This window comes from Eleutherodactylus coqui, chromosome 12, assembly GCF_035609145.1.
Source record: "Eleutherodactylus coqui strain aEleCoq1 chromosome 12, aEleCoq1.hap1, whole genome shotgun sequence".
Classification (NCBI taxonomy): Eukaryota; Metazoa; Chordata; class Amphibia; order Anura; family Eleutherodactylidae; genus Eleutherodactylus; species Eleutherodactylus coqui.
The window spans coordinates 50,976,083-50,996,045 of NC_089848.1; the positions used below are offsets into that span (position 1 = coordinate 50,976,083).

At 42.6% G+C, this 19,963-nt stretch overlaps 1 protein-coding gene across 4 annotated transcripts in view; it reads right to left on the minus strand.

The window, feature by feature from the left end:
* Window positions 1-19,963, minus strand: part of RARB (retinoic acid receptor beta) — a 603,146-nt gene that overhangs the window by 106,975 nt on the left and 476,208 nt on the right. The window lies entirely within an intron of this gene.

Here is a 19,963-nt window from a genome sequence, read left to right on the forward strand (position 1 = left end):
ATATAAATAATAGGTTTGTGGGGGCAAATTGCCAATTGCTTGCTATGGCAGCTTGGGGTCTAGTGAAGCCGTCCAGGCCGGCTAAGTACTGAAGTCTATGAGATTTCGGATATCTCATCATCTTGACCTATAGCAATATATTGCCTATATTCCACATGCAAATCGATGGCCTAATCCGCCTAGAATATGTAAGAGGGGTAAATGTGGGGTTTAATGTTAATACTGTAAATTGTTCTCTGTGTTATTCTTTATTGCATTTTATGGAAAAGTGAACAGTGATGGGAGTGATGACTGGTAGTGCGTGTGATCGGCCTGCATTCAGTGGCTCATTCATGGGCATTGGGGTCAGAAGCAGTGTACTGGTGTACAAAGTGACTGATTTGTTAATAAGAGGTCACATGACAGGAGGTGACCGTAAAAAAAGAGGCGGCATCAGTTAGGAGTGATGCAGTAGTTTCAGGGAGATTAAGTAGATGCCAACCGTGATGAGAGAGCTGGACCGGCAGCGTGCTGGCGCAATGAAATAGACCGGGCAATATTGTCTCCTGTGATCTGATGGTCCCTAAAAGCCAAAGGATCTGAAAAAAGGAAAAAACACAGACCAAAAGAGACTGTCTGGTATACAGTTTCGGCTGTCTGTATTTTGCTGCTGTTAAACGAGTTTGGTTAATTACGCAATCCAATACCGATGGTCCATGCCCGAACTCCTAGAAGATGTATCGCCAACCTTGCAACAGACTTCTTTATAACCAAGTGGTCTTATGCCAGCGGGTGAAAGAACCCCTGACTGATATGGAAAGGTAAACTTTTCTAAAAACAAGGTAGACTTATTTCACTGGGGGGACCTTGCTTTTTATGCATACCCCTCACAAGTTAACAAGTAGCACAAAGGGTTAAAGTTTTTTTCTTCACTTTATGAAAAGTTTATCTTTTGGTTTATTATTGAGGTGGATCACCCCGGACATTTCCCTCTGCTGCTCTCCATATCGTCATTGGGATTATATACCTGGGAGGATGGCTGAAGGTTGCAATGGAACTTTGGACAGCAGTCCTGTCTTACGGCCATACCAGGTGAGTCCACTATTATTTATACATCTGGTTTTATCTACTACATTTCTGGAATGCGGGCATTTCACTATTTTCTATTTCTGACTGAAATGAAGTCACTACCCTGTTTCCCTGAAAATAAGACATACCCTGAAAATGAGACATAGCATGATTTTCCAGAATTTTTGAGGATGCAAAATGATTTTTCAGGCTTTTTGAGGATGCTTGAAATATAAGCTCTACTCCAAAATTAGGCCCTGCTAACAGTTAATTTAAAAAGTCAATTTAAATAGTGTCCAGGCAGCTATACACGTAAAAAAGTTAAACCTTTTTGAACAAAAATTAATATAAGACACTGTCTTATTTTTTGGGAAACACGGTAGATGCACTTTGTCTTCATTCAGCCCAACATACTATGTTATGTGACTTCCAAAGTCGATAAACGTATTAAGGTCAGTAGCAGGGGCCACCCTAACACATACGCCACGTGTGCCCATACCTGTAGGGCTCGTTTACATAATCGTCTTTTTAGCGCAGTATAGGCACGGGAAAAGATCGCGGCCATACGGCACTAAAAATAGCGTGAACGGGGGATTTTCAGTTACTAAGTCTCCAGCTTAATTAGCAGTGAAATTGTCCATTCACACGATCAGGAGCTGCGTGGTGCGAGTTATCCTGCTCCCATAGGAGTCTATGGAAACTCCAGCGCAGCTCGCGCCAAAGATAGGTCAGGTCCTAACTTTTCTCATACCACAGACCTTAGCTGCGTGCTTTGCACACCCATGTCCTGTCTTTGTTAGGTGCGAGTTTTTAGCGCGCCTAAAATTCCTTCATCTGAACGTGTCAATGGGAAACCATTGGTTCTAATAGAGCTGATCTTTTCACGCACCTATAATACGCTAAAATCACGCTCGTGTGAACTTATACCGATGCCTCTGTTCTGTTTATTTCGTAGGTGCTGTTCATACGTCAGTCAATTATTTCCCATTGTTCGTAGATGGCTGCAATAACAAAGCAGGACATACTGTATTCTATCCAATAAAAAAAGGTGCGGGGAATCCGATGAACCCATCATAAGTCATTGGAAAATGTAATATCCATATCGGTCACATTACAGGTTATATTGGTCGTATCCGTCATGGCGCCTGTAAGAGCAGGAGTCATGACGCCATCGTGAACAGCTGATAATGATATAAACAATCACATGGTACTTTCATGTCATAAGTCATTGGAAAATGTAATATCCATATCGGTCACATTACAGGTTATATTGGTCATATCCGTCATGCCGCCTGTAGGAGCAGGAGTCATGACGCCATCGTGAGCAGCTGATGATGATATAAAGTATTACATGGTACTTCTATGTCATAAGTCATTGGAAAATGTAATATCCATATCGGTCACATTACAGGTTATATTGGTCGTATCCGTCATGGCGCCTGTAGGAGCAGGAGTCATGACGCCATCGTGAACAGCTGATAATGATATAAACAATCACATGGTACTTTCATGTCATAAGTCATTGGAAAATGTAATATCCGTATCAGTCACATTACAGGTTATATTGGTCGTATCCGTCATGGCGCCTGTAGGAGCAGGAGTCATGACGCCATCGTGAGCAGTTGATGATGATATAAACAATCACATGGCACCTCCATGTCATAATGTAAGCCATTACAGTATATTTTAGACCGTTGACTTCTGTACAGTGAAAACGAGAAGAGCGCTACTACCGCAAACCCAGAACGTGAGCTTTGGCGTTAATATTTTATCTGTCATACGTCCCGAAGGGTAAAAAAACTCTTGAGTTGAATCATTGCCCCTCATCTTGTTATCTTAATGGGTAACGTATCAAGTGTCATTCTTTCTCTGCTGCCTTCGATGTCCTCATTTACAGATTGCAAGTAGAAAAAACTGAAAGTTGTGGTCATACATTATTCATAATCTATTGTATTAGTGTGTGTTCTGTGAACATTCGCCACTGGCAAAGGAGGCCAGATTATTTTTCACTTTTAATTGTGTGGATATCTTATCCACTTTGTGGAAAATGAAGAGCGTTACCTGAAACCATAGGCGCTGCGAGACGGATAAAGCCGCTTCTTGTGCCTTTTATTTAAAGCCAGAGCAACTATTTCGAAGATGTAACGTTAACGCTAGAAGGACGGGAAGATCTGCTTGCTATTTACCTAAGTAGGGCTTGTCTATTTGTGTGTAGAACACATGAGAGGTTAATACGGGGCTCAAGCTGCTCCGACAAGACTTGAGGTGACACAGAGGACTGTAGAATTCCACCGGGCTACAATAGGCGTCATTGTGTGTACACAGCGGTCAGAACAACAGCCTTTTTACCCAACTCTCAATGTATTACAAAGCTAGAAAATTCCTCTATGATAGCTGTGCTAACACCAGCGAGATAACATGTTTAATGAGTCAAGATAATGTGTAATATTTCCCGCTGGGTCGGACAGTTATGCCCACGGTGTACGATATCTCACAAGCATGCTTTCTCTTCTTTATAGGATAGATATATATTTAGCATTCCGTGTAACAATATAAATGACTATATGGGGTCCAGTTGAGGAGACCACCAGCAAACAGATGGCTTTGCCAGAAGACATTGTGGCCCAGAGACATTTCGTCTGCGGCGGCCGATGTAGCGGAAATGTTTTACATAGCAACTATACAGAGAGGGAAATCCCAACGGGAGACCATCCTTGTGATGTCCATATGCCCCAGTATGTGATGGGATAAGGGTGGTTGCATATCTGCGCTCGGGGTTCTGGGAATCCCCTGGCTGAACAGATCAGTCTTATGACGGAGACGAATAGTGCTGAATGGACCCCATTGACTATAATGGGGCCATTTGGTTTCTGCTCAGCTGCCCGGCAGGCAGCGCTTTTCTTCCGCTACTTTGAGGCAGATCTGCGGACCGGAGGTTCCAACGCAGATGTGAAACCGGCTTAAGTCGGGTGGTCTCCAGCTGTAACTGCACGTGTCCAGAAGTGCCGTCATCATCCTGAGTGCGGGTTCTGAAAATGCCGAAACATTGGTCTGCTTTCAGCGAATGAAGAATTAATCCTCAAGCACGCAGCACATTCGGAGGCTGTATGAAGGCACACGAGTCCTAATGTAAATTAATGGGGGTATTCTGGAGACTGTGCAAAATTTCCCTAAAGTTTTCACTTATTACCATTATTCCAAGCATCCATCTAAATCATCAAACTGAACTTTTTTTCCCATCCTGCCTCACTGCTACGTTCCAGCCAGCTTCGGGCTTCCCCATTATTATTTAAAAAGGACGCGGAGTGTGCAAAAACTACATCTCCCACAATGCCCCATTGCCAGTTACTGACAAGCGTGCATTCCTGACTGTACAAACTGTTGACATTACAGAATGTGAAGGCACTGAGCGTGCCTGACCGGTAAAACAGCGGAGTGTACAGGTCGTAACCACTGGATGCCAATGGAGAGCTGAGCCGGTGAGACTGCAGGTAAAGCCGTATCTCTGCAACTTTGTAAATCAACTAATAACCTTATTTTACAAAATTACACTTTATCGACTTGTTCAGCATATAACTTTCACTTTGAATTACCAGAATGCCACTTTAAGCCCAATTAAAACATGGAATCCGACAAAAAAAATCCTCCTCTCCCATAGGACACTAACGGTGTATGGAGGTAGAGTATGGCCCCGAAGAAATTCATGTGCGCCATATAACGGCTCTATACAACTCAAAGTTTGTCATAAAACACTGAATATCATGGTAATGGATGGGGTTCACTGAATGCCAGAATAGCAGAAACTAAAGACCATTCAGTTTATGGATAAAAATAAATTGCACTTTGTGCCGAGAATATTTTTACATGTCAATTAAATTAATTAAAATCTGAACAACCGCCTGCCTATTATTCTTCTTTAACCCTTTCCAATCCACTGTCTGACCTCAGAAGACATTATGATTTAAGGCTGTACAGCTCCGATGTTGGAAGACATCCGTCGGGGTTCTCTTACTGTATATTGCCAGCCTCTCTGCTGTCGGAGCCTATCCAATGTGTTACCTCGTGCAGTACCGGCAGGAAAAGAGTAAGCCCCTTAGGAAAAGCAGGATATAAATTGGATTGGAAAGGGTTAATATGCCTTTCATTAATGTTATAGGACGGAAATGAAAGACGTCTCTAGAATCAACATTTCTTCTGCAATGAGCCTTCAGTATTACAGCTCAACCATCTAGAGCGGCCCGTAGACGTACCTTGGAAGTCACGGCGGCTAACGTATAATACAGAGCTTATTAATAGGTCTTTCATGGTTCTCATTACAAGTGTATTGACGCTTGCGAGGCCTGTAGGTTCAAGGGAGCAACACTAGAACTAAAAAATAAGGTTTTGCATCAATCACCTTGGAAAAGAAAATCTATGTCAGATATAAAGAACAGAATGCACAATTAGTAAATCTATGTTGCAGGCCCTTTTCCTTTAACATGTAACCAGATCCATTACTGTATATACATAAACAGCTCGAAGGGACAGCGGCACATTTAGTGTTGTATTGAGCGGTAAATCCTAGGCAGGATATGTATAGTACAATCAGTTCTCCATCACTAGTATGCAGCTTTATGTATTTCTTGCTTTATTTCTTAAACAATCTAGTCCAGAACACTTCTATTTTGTAATTAGATGCATAATTTGCATAATTAAAGGGCCACTCCGGTAAAAAAAAATAATCTTATTTATTATGTAGCTATCCCCCCATTATATACATTATATATAAGTCGCCAAATGTTACCTTCTTTAGTTATTACTATTGATTTGAAACGTCTGGTCTCCTTCTCCTTACATAGTCATCTGTTCTCAATTCTGACCAGTTCAGATTTACTTAGGTTTATGTGCTCAGTTTCTAGTCAGTTTCTCAGTCAGTGTGATGCTGTTACATGAACCTAGAGGATGTCACAGACACTCCAATCACAGTTACTGGTGATGATCAGAGGCTCCTGTCACACAGTTATATTGAAGGAGATCACAGCTCATCCTCCGGACTGTATAATTATGGTCTGTAGCTTATTTAAGTGAATATAGAAGGTATTGATAATTAAATTGGCCATCCAGCAGGCAAATCAGACAGTGGGCTACACAGCATAGAAGTGGCTGCAATACACAAAGGGGACCTCCAGAATGTGAAAGGCAGTCAGATGAGGGGTGCAGGCATGGAAAATGTGTTTTCCCCAGGGTGGCCCCTTCACGGGGATCTCCAAAATCAGAAACAAAGGTCAACAAATGTAATGACTGGAAACATCCACAAAAATATCAAAATCAAACTGGATACCAGGGGCAGACTTGTAAAAACTAAAAATGCATACCTGCTACAGTAGCAGCATCCAAGATGGTGGTGGAGGGTCATGTTCTCTACCTTTACCTATTCGTCTAATTTATACATTTAACGAGTGATTCAAAACTCTTCCTACACAGGAAAGAATGGGCCTCACGGTATGTCAATGGTTTCTGATAGAAAAACTACCATTGTTGCCTATAACAATCAATCAAAGGACAGCTTATATTATAAAGAGCAGCTTCTGAAAGGAAAGCTGAGCTCTGATTGGACACACTTTATACTGTTAGACATAAATGAGCCCCATATCTCCTAGATATGGGAACTATTGAATCACTGTGCATGCTTCAGTCAGACATACAACCACGAAGGCAGACTTTTCTACATCAGTGATTTAAAGGCTATGGACCCCTTTGGGAGCAATTGTTTTCTTACTTAAATGCAAGCATTTTAGGCTGAGAATCATTTTTGGTATATAGGTTTTAATTTAAAATGTTGCACATTTTGACTTCTGCAGCTTCTATATATCACTTCACATAGCAAGCTGCAGAATGCTTTCCCCTTCAGATCTGTCTGCCTAATTCAAAAAGAAAATTGATGACATCCGGCAGGAAATAATCTCCCAACCCCAGACTAGCCCCGACCCTAGTCTCATCGGTACTGCATCTAGCTCCTGTACACTCTCTGTACTTAGACCAACGACAGAGGAAGAAGTCTCCAGACTGTTCTCCTCTGCTCGCCCCACCACCTACGCTAGCGACCCTCTTCCCTCACACCTCCTCAGGTCTCTCTCCACGGTGGTCATCTCCCACCGCACCACTATATTCAATCTTCCTCTGACCTCTGGCATTTTCCCCTCCTAATTCAAACACGCCATCATATCCCTGCTGTTAAAGAAACCGACTCTTGACTCAACCGATGCTGCCAACTATCGACCCATCTCAAACCTTCCCTTCATCTCCAAACTACTAGAATGCCTGGTTTACTCTTGCCTTAAAAGCTATCTCTCAGAACACTCTCTTCGTGACCCCCTACAGTCCGGCTTCCACACCCTATACTCGACAGAAACCGGCCTGACTAAAGTGTCAAACGACCTCCTGACAGCCAAATCGAGGGGAGACTACTCCCTACTGATCCTCCTCGACCTCTCTGCAGCATTTGACACGGTTGACCACAAACTCCTCCTCAGTATGCTTCACTCCATTGGACTATAGGACACTGCTCTCTCCTGGTTCTCCTCCTACCTATCCGACCGCTCCTTCAGTGTCTGCTTTGCTGGCTCTACCTCCCCTCCTCTCCCCCTTGCTGTTGGGGTCCCCCAGGGCTTGGTCCTTGGCCCCCTCCTCTTCTCCATCTACACAGCCCCCATTGAACAGACCATCAGGAGATTTGGTTTTCAGTACCATATCTATGCTGACGATACCCAGCTACACACCTCCTCCTGGGACATCACAGCAACATTCCTCCAGGACGCCACTGACTGTCCATCTGCCGTCTCTAACACTATGTCCACTCTCTACCTAAAACTGAACCTCTCAAACACTGACCAACTGGTGTTCCCGCCCTCCACTAACCGACCTCCTCCTGACATCTCCATCTCAATGTGTGGCCCTACTATAACTCCCAGACAGCACACCTGCTGCCTTGGCGTCATATTCGACTCCAATCTCTCCTTCACTCCTTACATCCAATCTCTCGCCCGAACATGTCAGATGCACCTCAAGAACATCGCTAGAATACGCTCTTTTCTCACCGTGGACACGCTAAAAACACTCACTTGTTGCCCTCATCCACTCTCAGCTCGATTATTGCAACTTACTGCTGATCTGCCTCACCTGCTCCAGACTCTACCCCCTTCAATCCATCCTAAATGCGACAGCCAGGTTCATCTTCCTGTCCAGCCGCTACTCGGACCCTGTGCCAGTCACTGCACTGGCTGCCCGTCAAATACAGAATACAATTTAAACTCACTCAATTCACCACCCAGCCTGCGCCCTCCGCTCTGCTAACGAAACAAGAATAAGTGCCCCTTTAATTCGAACCTCTCATTCCCACCTCCAAGACTTCTCCAGGGCAGCACCTGTCCTCTGGAACGTGCTACCAAAAAATATCCGGGCAATCACGAACACACTAAACTTCAGCGGTGATCTAAAAACACACCTTTCAGGGAGGCATACCATATCCCCTAAACCAAACCCCTCTATACTCCGCCTGATAACATGCTCCCTGTCCTACTGACTGCAGCTTCTGCTAGCCGTAATCAACCGACTCCGCCACTATGCGGCCTGACCATTGTCTGTCTGTATAGCATCCCTCACTCTCCACCTCGCCATACCATGCACATCTCCAGCCCCTGTACCTTCTGTATTTCCCCATTATTTGTAGTATGTAAGCTCATTGGACCAGGACCCTCACCCCTAATGTTTCCATCAATTGATTACTACATGTAACCGTGGTCTTGTTTTATTTCCCCTGTTTTGTAAGCGCCACGGAATATGTTGGCGCTATATAAATAAAGATTATTATTATTATTATTATTATTAATATCTGTCAGTGTGCTGGACTGACAACTTAGATTTTAGCCCTTATCTACCCTCTCCTGAACATTCTTAGCAGGTCATATATGACCACAACAAAAACAGATTTTGTTCTTGCAACGGTCATAAATTATCTGCTAAGAACATTTTGGAAAAGAGAGTGAAAAGAGCCATAGGTCCAGGGAGATGCTTTCTGCAGCTTGCTATATACAGTAATATGTGGAAGCTGCAGACGACAAATAGTATACCTCCTATAGGAAAATAATATTATATATACCACACCAATTATAATGAAAATGTAGAATTCTTTATTAAAAAACAGTATAGCAAATAAAATCTCATAAAAGGCAACACAGAACCATCTAATGAATGGGAGCCGACTTAGGTACAGATTATGCTTGTAATTGGGGTTCTATTCACTATAGATAAAACAATGATACATTGTGAATACAATTGGTATACTGTATACAATTTCTTACAGTAGGCATACAATGTATTTCAGAGATGTACACCGCATCTATTGGATTTTGAAGCCATACAGTATACTGTTAGTTGTGGTTTTGTGTTTAGAATAAAATGGTGCAAATATTTTAAAAGAACACTCTCCTGCAAAAACTATTTACAGTCCAAAATACAAGAAGCGCCATATGTGTATTTGACCAGAGAAACTTCAGCACCACTACCCACATCGGACAGCACACGGATACCCATCCGAGTGCCGCCTGATCCCCATGGACCCTGCACATTGCAGGTCCTACTCTTGTCCGTGAATAGGACATGCAGCTATTTTTTTAGTCCATGTGAAAAATCAGGCATGTGCTATCTGTGGGAAACACAAAGTACAGCCATGTGAATGGGCCCTTAGTGAAAAAGCAAAACTGCACACAAAAGTGTCCACAGACCCTAAACTATCCCAGACCTGTCCAGGAAAGGGGCATTCACTAAGCTCCACAGATTTTTGTAACAAGAACGTTATTATTTTTTAAAGTGAATTGACAGAAAACACATTGCATGGAACAATAAAAGTGTAAAATGCTGAAAGGTTAAAAAGCAGATTCTGTTATTTCATTATCAGAGACTTTTAGGGATTCTCTCTTGTTTATGAAAGAAGTAGAATTATTCTTTTGTAAGATGGATCTCTAATAGAGATGAGCGAGCATACTCATTAAGGCAAAATACTCGAGCGAGTATTGCCATTTTCGAGTACATGCCCGCTTGTGAGAAAAGATTCGGTGGCCGGCGGGGGTGAGCGGTGAGTTGTGGGAGTGAGTATGGGGAAGCGGGGGTGGGGTGGGGGGGGGGGGGGAAGAGAGATCTTCCCCCTGTTCTGGACTGCCGGAGATATTTGAGCGGCAAACACTTGGGTATTGCCATCAACCCCATTGAAATGAATGGAACGATGGCCGCACTTTATTCAATCTGACATCACTGCGGAGGGGAGAAGGGACCACAGTTCTCGGGATCAGTGGGCGTCTTAGCAGTGAGACCCTCACCAATCAGCAAGTTATTATCCCCTATCCTATGGGTAGATCTCCTAGAACCTGTGATTCTGGTACAACCCCTTTTAAGGAAACCTTATAGCACAGTGGTAGGTGCAGGTTCCAAAGGTGAGATCTAGAGAGGAGCGAGAATATTCGGGGCCACGGGGGGGATGGGAGGGCACTGGAGAGAGGGGGAGGGGGAGTGAAAGAGATCTCTCTCTCCCTCCTGATCCCCTCCGCAACCTCCCGCGCCCCCACCCCCCCTGAATCTTCAGGGACAAGCCAGCAGTTACATGAAAAAGGCGATGCTCTCTCTCGAGTAAATCGCCTTACCGAGTATGCTCGCTCATCTCTAGTGAGATCCATACCTGTCAGATATTTACCACATATCCCACGGATATGACATAAATGTACGAGATGCAAATACCCCTTTAAATATACGCAATAAAATATTTTAAAGAAGTGAAATCTGCTATTGAAGCACTGGACACAAGAACATGATGTTGTGCACGGTCAGCATGGCGATATATAATTAAATAATATATTAACATTTAGGTTGCTTATCTTAATGGTTATGAGATGTGGGGGGGGGGGGGGAAACGAGAGCCTTCAATTTGTTTTTCATTCTCATCAACAGGAAATAAGTTGCAAGCCGAGCGAGCACGCAAATTAAAGAAAAAAATATCTACTAAGCTAATAACATGCTGGATGTAGACATACAATAGGCAGCATCATATGTGAAATTTGTGGGTTTCATTTCCACCCTGTCAAAGGAAATTTGTACTAGATGAATCAAGTAAAAGCTAAAATATCTTCCATACAGGCAACCTTATTTGTTCTCCCGCTCCAGCGTCAGCTGAACTATTGACCCTTTTAGTAATCAGCCGCTGTACCTTGATAGGCAATCATCATTTTAACCTTGATAATGCCGGCTTCTCCGGCAACCAACAAGCCTTCCAGCAGCTTTCTAGTATTATGTGCAACATTACAGGCTTCCTAGTACAAGGTACTGATACAAATAGCTACAACTGCATTACATAGTATAAGAATACTAAATATCATGGAAGTAAACACACATATATATATATATATATATATATATATATATATATATAATATGGTCAAAAATCACGGTTGGCAAAGGTGCTGTGGGATTTCTTTAACCCCTTAAGGACCAGGCTGTTTTGTACCTTGAGGACAAGACACTTTTTAGGGATTTTACCCATGTGGCGGTTTTACTGCCCTATTTTTTTTCTTTCAGCTACCAAAATTGTATTTGTTGCATTTTTTTTTCCTGTGAGTTACAGAGCTATTTTTTAAAATATCTTTTTCACTGAATTTTTTTCCCGTTTTTACATTTTATTGGGAGTGAAAAGCTACAAAAAAAAACAATTTTAAAAAATATTTATAGTTATTTTCTTTTAAATTAGTATATCTACGCTAAAATAAAGTACGGGAATGGGTTCCTCATTTTGTTTTGGACGTTTTGATATGTAATATGTTTTCTTGTTTTTTTCTATTTGACACTTTTTTTTACTGTAGCTGGGGCATCCATAGGAGCCCCAGTTACAGGAGAAAACATCCCCCGTAGTGACAATAGTCATTGGCAGAGCTGATAAGGGTCTTCTAGGATCCTGTAGCCCTGCTGTGCCAGGGAATTCCGGTGGTCAGCGAACGCCGGCTTGCGTAGTGGAATAAACACTTCTATTTTCACTCTTCAGCACATAGCACTCATTGATCGCTGTGTACTAGGGAAAGGAGAAGGCAGAAGAGGTGAAAAACCAGCAGTCAACCCGACCTACTTCTGCTTGATTGCAGAAGTAGAGGCCTAATATTCCCCCCCACCCCCCCGTATTTTTACTATCGGCTGGGATTAAAGCGTAGGACCAAGCACCGTAAATTTACGGTGCCTGGTCCTTAATGGGTAAAAGGGAACCTGTCATCAACTATGAGCACCATAAATTAAGTTACAATGCTTATAGTTAAGGTAAGGCGGAATCCGGCAAACCTCTTTTCATACTTGCCAGATACACCGTTCCTACAGTGTTCCCTGGCTAGATCAGCACCCTCACGCCAGCTTGATTTTTTTTTGAAAAGGATGGTGTGCATAAATGGCCTTCTGAGAAGAGTCAAGCTGGTGTGCAGCGAAACAGATGAAGGGTTAATTTTCTGCTAAGTCAGGTAACTGTGTATGTCAGAGAAGCAGAGTCTCCCAGAAGCAAAGATGGTTAGAGGTGAGACAATGTGTGAAAAAATGCATCTAAAAATTGTTGAAAGATTTTTTTTAAAATGATCCTCAATGTAAAATTGTGAAGATTTTGAATATCCCACCATCTACAATACATAATATGATTAAAAGACTTAGAGAATCTGGAGAAATTCATATGCACAAGGATCAAGGCCGTTGGTTAATATTAGATGCTCAAGATATATGGGCCCTCAGGCATCACCGCATTAAAAACAGGCATGATTCCGTATTGAAAATCACTGCATGGGCTCAGGAATACTTCCAGAAATTATTGTTTTTGAACACAATTTGCTGTGTAATCTACAAATGCAAGTTAAAGCTGTATCATTCAAAGAAGAAGCCATATATCAACACAATCCAGAAACGCTGGCGTCTTCTCTGGGTCAAAGCTCATTTAAAATGGACTGAGGCAAAATGGAAAACTGTTCTATGGTCAGATGAATCAAAATCTGAAATTCTTTTTTGGAAACCACAGACGCCATGTCCTGCGGACTCAAGAGGAGAGGGACTGTCCAGCTTGTCATTAATACACAGTTCAAAAGCTTGCATCACTGATGGTATAGGGTTAAATTAGTGTCTATGGCATGGGCACTGCAGCTTACATATCTTGAAAGGTACTATCAATGCTGAGCAGTATATGGAGGTTTTAGAACAAGACATTAGATAAATAAATCTTGGTATTTGTATAGCGCCAACTTATTCCGCAGCGCTTTCAGGTAATTATTACTTATTACCCCCCTCCAAGCTGGGTTCTCATTTTACCGACCTCGGAAGGATGGAAGGCTGAGTCAACCTTGAGCCAGCTAGCTGAATCATGCAGGTATCAAACTTGCAACCTTCAGGTCGTAGGCGAGAGCTTACACTCTGCGCCACACGAGGCTCATATTCTTCCATCCAGACAACATCTCTTTAAGGGAAGGCCTTGCATATTTCAGCAAGACAATTCTAAACCACATACTGCAGCCATCACAACAGCTTCACAGAAGAAGAGTCCGAGGGCTGAACTGTCCGCTGCAGTCCGGACCTTTCACCAATACAAAACATTCGGAGCTTAATGAAGCAAATAATCCAGTAAATACGACCCAGGACCGCTAAGCAGATAGAATCCTACATTAGTGAAGAACGAGACAACATTCCAATGCTAAAATTCCAGCAACTGGTCTCCTCTAGAGATGAGCGGGCATGCTCGTCTGAGCTTGATGCTCAGTCGAGCATTAGCATACTCGGAACTCCTCGTTACTCGAGCGAGCACCAGGGGGTGCTCGGATGCTCGATCAAATTTCAGGAGAGAGAGAGACGGGAGAGAGAGAAAGAGAGAGAGAGGGCCCGATTCTCCGGCGGGTCCACTGAGAAAATGCTCGAGTCTCCCATGGACTGCAATAGGGTTCGTTACTCGAATAGAGCTCTTGAACATTACAAAAAGCTCGGCTCAAGTAACGAGCACCCGAGCATTGTGGTGCTTGCTCATCTCTAGTCTCCTCTCTTCCCAGATGTTTGTAGACTGTTGTAAACAGAAGAAGGAATGCTACACAATGGAAGAAATTGCCCGGGGCCCAACTTTTTGGAGATGTGTTGCTGCCATCAATCTCTAAATGAGTTCATTTTTTGAATTGAAATGGAAATATGTCTCCCCTTCACTTTCTGATAAATATTGTATGTTCTCCTTTGTGAATAAAATATGGTTATATGATATTTCCAAATCATTGTATTCTCTTTTTCTTAACATGTATTTACATTTTACACAGCGTCCCAACTGTTTTAGAATTGGGGTTGTAATAATTTAAAGAGTTCATGTTTTGTCCCATCTCACTTTTATTCAATATTTTGTACATAGTACTTGTAGAATGGCCGAAAAAACGGCTCTCAGATTAAGAAATGCTAATTCAGAAAAGCATTCTAGGTGTGAATACCCATGTTAAAGACATCTCAAGTCTCTTAGGCTGGTTTCACATTGCATTTTTGAATCCAGTGCTGGTTCTATCCTGGTTGCCATATTTTCTGTAGAAAACTGCATAGGGATGGAAACTACGCTGAAACCTAGACAGCCCTATAGGGGGGAATATGTGAGACGGAGACCTCTCTGGTCCCTGCTTATTCTGGGCTTAGGAGTCCAGTGGGCGGTTCTACTCAATGGTTGACATATACACACTTACACGGGGACTCCTACACATAGAAAAAGTAGGAATTTAGACGAATCAGTTAGAAGTTATACCAAATCTTCACCCACAAAATGATATATCAATCTTCCAGCATCTCCGGCTCTATAGCACGCTACCCGAAGAATGGGCTGCATGTGCAATGTGACAGCTTCTCTTCCATATTATTAATATAAATTACTAAATATTTGAGGCTCTCTTCACCATTCTGGCAGTGAAAGACACCAAAACAAGGAAGGAAACTTGAGTCAATAGGGCCACCATGATTTCTCGGGTTGTTAGAAAACAAATCCAGCTTAGCTCGCTTGGTTCTGTTACAAATGGAACACACGATTACCATGTGAACAGGGCCTTACATTTTCAAATTATAACTTTTTTTGTGTTTTAAGGTGGAATTTTTTTAAAATTTGTCTTATTAAACGAAAATCAATATACTATGGAAGGCAAGAGAACATACAAAGCTGAGCACGCAGCCAGCTAAGGAATGTCGCCTTTTCAATACCCAGAACAAGAGACAAGGCTCTAACAGACAGCAGCATTTGCCAAAGCACCAGTTTCTCTTCACCCGGAACAATGTCTCCTTTGTGTGGGCAGCATTAGACCGCTCTCGGTCCCCGTTCTGCAGTCCTGGCTATAAAGGATGCAAAGTGTCAGGAAGAAAGACTTTGGAGCCCTACAACAACTTCTTTGCATTAATGGACGTTGTTCATTTTGTGAACATGCTCTTCCAGTGCGAGGGAGATCGGGGGCTCAGTTGGAGTCTTCGATAATGTGTGATGCTTATAAGCATAGATGATTTCAGCACATTATGGCCAAAGACTGTGGATTGGATTTGTATCATTTACTGTGGTATTGCATGATATTATGTATAATTCATATTTGTGTTCTGCATTATGGAGAACATATTTTATGCTTTAAAAAGATGCTGGCACACTTTGAATAGGAAATATTTTTAAGTAAAATAGGGCAATTTCACATCTGTGGCAGGGATTCTGGGGAGCAGGAAAGGGGAATCCCTTGGCCGAACAGTACCGTTTCTAGACGGAACCGAACAGCGCTGGGCGGACCTCATTGACTATAATGGGGTCCGCCTACTTTCCGCCCAGCTTTTGGACGGAGCAAAAAGTTCTGTATTTTCAGCTGTATCTGCAACGCAACCTATGCAGTGTGTATCAGGTAGTCAAAAAAGCCATATTGCCAACTTAGTTTGTCCAAGAACGGAGGGTCGCTTTAAGATCTTCTGCCATATAAATGAATAGTAGTATAGAATTAGACAATACAAAGGCAATGATGTAATTATGCTGAATGGACTCGCTGGGTGCTCTGCATTGGTGACAACACCCAAAAACGTTCAGACAGGTATTTCAATTATGGAATAAGGCAATAGAAGAGAATATCAAAAAGAGAAAAAAAAGTTTTAGAAGATGAAGAGTTTCTTATGATAGATTATAGTAGTCATCATTTGGAGGTGGAAAGCCCCCACATATGTGTGTGTGATGAAGAATATTCATAGATGGACAGATAATGTGAATAGCATATATTCATGGTTGCCAACAGTCCAGAAATTCTGGACAACCTGTAAAAATTGGGGTCCTTTTCAGTATGTGTGAGAAATATTATAGTAGATGTGATATTTTTCTTGCAGCTACTTGAGTAGGTTGTTATGACTGTGATTATCATTATTGCACAGTAATTGCTGGTAATGAGTTCATATCACCATCTGACCTATAGACACATATCACTTATAACCTTTATCATGGAGTATGGCTTTCCGATATGTCCGCAAAATATGTTTGGTCTTTGGATAGGTTGTCCAAGAAAATGAAAAATTCATGTTGGGAAGCCCTGTATACATAATTCATGGTTAGGGGCTTTAACAAAGGATACTCCGGCCTATTCCAGATCCTTAGATTTCTATGTACATCCTTTGATCATATGTGGTAATAAGAGATTTGAGGAGCTTTAATAGCCAGTATCTTTGAAGTACACAAAGCAAGTTCTCAATGTATTCTCAAACCAGTAAAAAAAAACTTAAGGGTTCCATTGGCAAATGTTACATTTACTGAAGGGAGTCACAGCAGAATCGCAAGTTATCCTCTATTAACAGAACAAAGGATAATTTGCTGTTTGGTGCAGGTCTCACCGCCGAGACCTCCGCCGATCTCGAGAACGGGGGACCCGTGTCGCCCTGTGTAACCACTTTGGGGTCGTTTCTCTGCCGCAGTGACGTCAGAATGGAAGAAGCGTTGGCCGAGCATGCGAGGTCTGTAATCATGTCAATGGGGCTGACGGGAATAACCAAGCACTTGCCGTTTGGTTATCTGAATGGAACACCGGCATGCTTGCACAACCAGTTCTCCATTCAGTCTCCTCCTCACTGCAGGGGGTGCAGTAAGACTGCAGTGAGGAGGATGGTTGAAGTGGAACCATCAGTGGGGTCTCACCGCTGAGACCCCCACCCACCGATCAGCAAGTTATCCCCTATCCTACGGTACTATGCGTTTAATGCATGATACAGTATATTCTACATGACTCAGCCAGCTAATATCATTGCCTGAGATCTATGGAAAAACAATTACTATTCAGATTAGTTTATTCAAGGAGCTCATCCCATTGTTCCTCAAGGATCAGGAAGGAATTAAATTTCACCAGTGAGGTAATAACTGGCCGCAATCACCAGGAAGGTTTTGCGTTGCCTTCCTCTGGGCCGAGAAGCCATGTAAATCTTGATGAACATTTGCTTATGTTTAACCCAAGTAACTATATAACTACATAAGACATGCGGTATATCGGATCCTTTTAGAACATCCATGTTTTCTCCAACAAACAGATTTCACTTTTAGCAAAAAACAAACAGAAGTACAAATCCAAACTTGGTGCAAAGAACCTTGTAAGCTCAAAAGTGTGTAAGACACTTGAGGAAGTTAGTAGATAAGAGCTGACATACCGTCTAGATGTGAACTGCACACTTGGTAGGGCTATTGTAGTTTGCATATTGGGATTAATTAGTGACTCTTACTCAGGGAAGTCTCTGAAACCCTATATATTGAAGAGCGTGTGTACTGAGTCCGCACTATTTGTAATATATTCCACATCATAATGTATTTTCTGATCTTCGTTATTGGGGGATACAACTATCAGCAAGCAATACAAAGCATCCGAGGAATATACTCACATTAGACAGGGAAATATTGGGGACACCGAATAAGTCAGCGCTATATGAATACGATATTAAACAAAAGAAGCGAGATCAATAGACGAACAACATATGAAAAAATATATAGCAACACACTGCAAACTTTGTCCACTTCTTGTAACTTCTTGAATAGGAATACTGTAGTCGAGGAGCGCCGCAGAAGAGGAGGATTGTAGGAATTGTTTATAGGAGGGATAGTCGATGTTTTTCCACCATGCAGTTACATTTGTGTATCCGCTGGCAGTCCCGCCGTTTTCTTGCGCATCGTAGGTGTGGTTTCCGTCTTATCACTACTGCACAGGTTGGAAGTTGCAAAGGGTACTTTTACACGCAGCGAGAAATTGTTCGCCCGAGTAACAAGGACACAGTTTTCTCGTTCGTTTGGGCGTTCAGTTTCAACATAGAGATAATAATTGGTTATTTTTGCCTAACAGGACCATTCGGTTCGTCGTACCAGTGAAAGAGAACGACTGAATGATTGGTGTTTAAGCCGAACGATTAGCGAACGAGTCAACGGTGATGTTTACACTTACATAATAATCGTTCCGTGTAAAAGCACCCGTAGGCCTTATTTACACTACCGTATGTACGCAGGTATTTAGCCGTGTCATAAAATTGCGACCATGTGAAGGATTGGATTCTAATGTATTCATTCACATGAATGATTTTTCGGAACGTAAAAAAATTGCTCCGGGAAAAATTGCACATCAGCGATTGTTTTCAGTCGCCGATATTATACGCCGTGTCAAAAGATAGGTACTGCCCTATCTTTTGCTGAGATACGCCGGAAGCTCCCATAGACTCCTATGGAATTGGCAAAAAAGGGAGGGGGAGGAAGTTTACCTGCATCCAACGCTGAGAAAAGGAGGCAGCTGGCTCTATTTAAGCATTAATAGTCATTCTGAGGATTTGTGACGATCCATGGTTTTGCGTCCTGCAGAGTATTTTTTGGCAGTACGCCGCAGCCGCGCGTCTGAATGGCTGAAAATACGCTGCTAAAGTTCAGGACTCGATCGGGGCGATTATTCATTCATACGATTTTACAGCGAGCATGGTAGAACGTAAAAACGTATACAACCGCATAAAAGCAACTTAAGTCAGTTCCATTGTTGCAGCTGTGACTTTAGCCGTGGCAACTCTACGTTCCCTTTGCACCAAAGAGAGCAGCATTCAGTGATCCATTAATTGTGATCTGAAGGTAAATCAGGGGCTGAAAACCTTTCACACAATAAGGGAACAGTGTTTATGAATGGACTGAAACATTCAAAAATGGAGGCGCAATTGAAGCCTGCAATTCAACGCAAACGTCGAAGGCAACTGTGACAACGCATCGTGTTGTTGCATGACAATACCCGACCGCACACTGCTGCCCAAACTGTTGAAACCCTCCAGAAACTCAAGTTTGAGTTATAAAGTTCAGATCTCGCCCCTTCAGACTATCACCTGTTTAGTCCACTCAACGAGACATTAAAGGGGTTCTGTCATTAAAAAAAAAATTCTATACTCACCTATTATTCCCCCGTCAGTCACCTTACTGCATTTTCTCCTCGCCGAGCTTCTGCAGTGCCCCCGGGTCAGCTCACTGCACGCTGGCGGGCTTATTACGAAGGCTGCATTCCTTGCATTCTCTTCCAGCCGGGTCAGTGAAGGTCATGTCCCTGTACTGCAGCGTTCACCGCCTAGGAAGGAATTCTGATCTATTTCAGAGACAGCTCGCATGAGCAGACTCTGAAGTAGATCGTCACTCCCCCTGCTGGACTGTGAACTGTAACCTCATAGGAAGAAGAGGAATCAGCCAGCTGAAGGTGAGGTGACCCCTTGGACTGCAGGAAACAGGAAAAGATACGGGAGGTGAAGATTTGGTAAGTAGACTGATGGGGAATATATATATATATATATATTTTAATGACAGAACCCCTTTAAGGAGTTGTCGATTCACCTTGGACCAAGCACTAAAGGATGCGAATCATGTGTG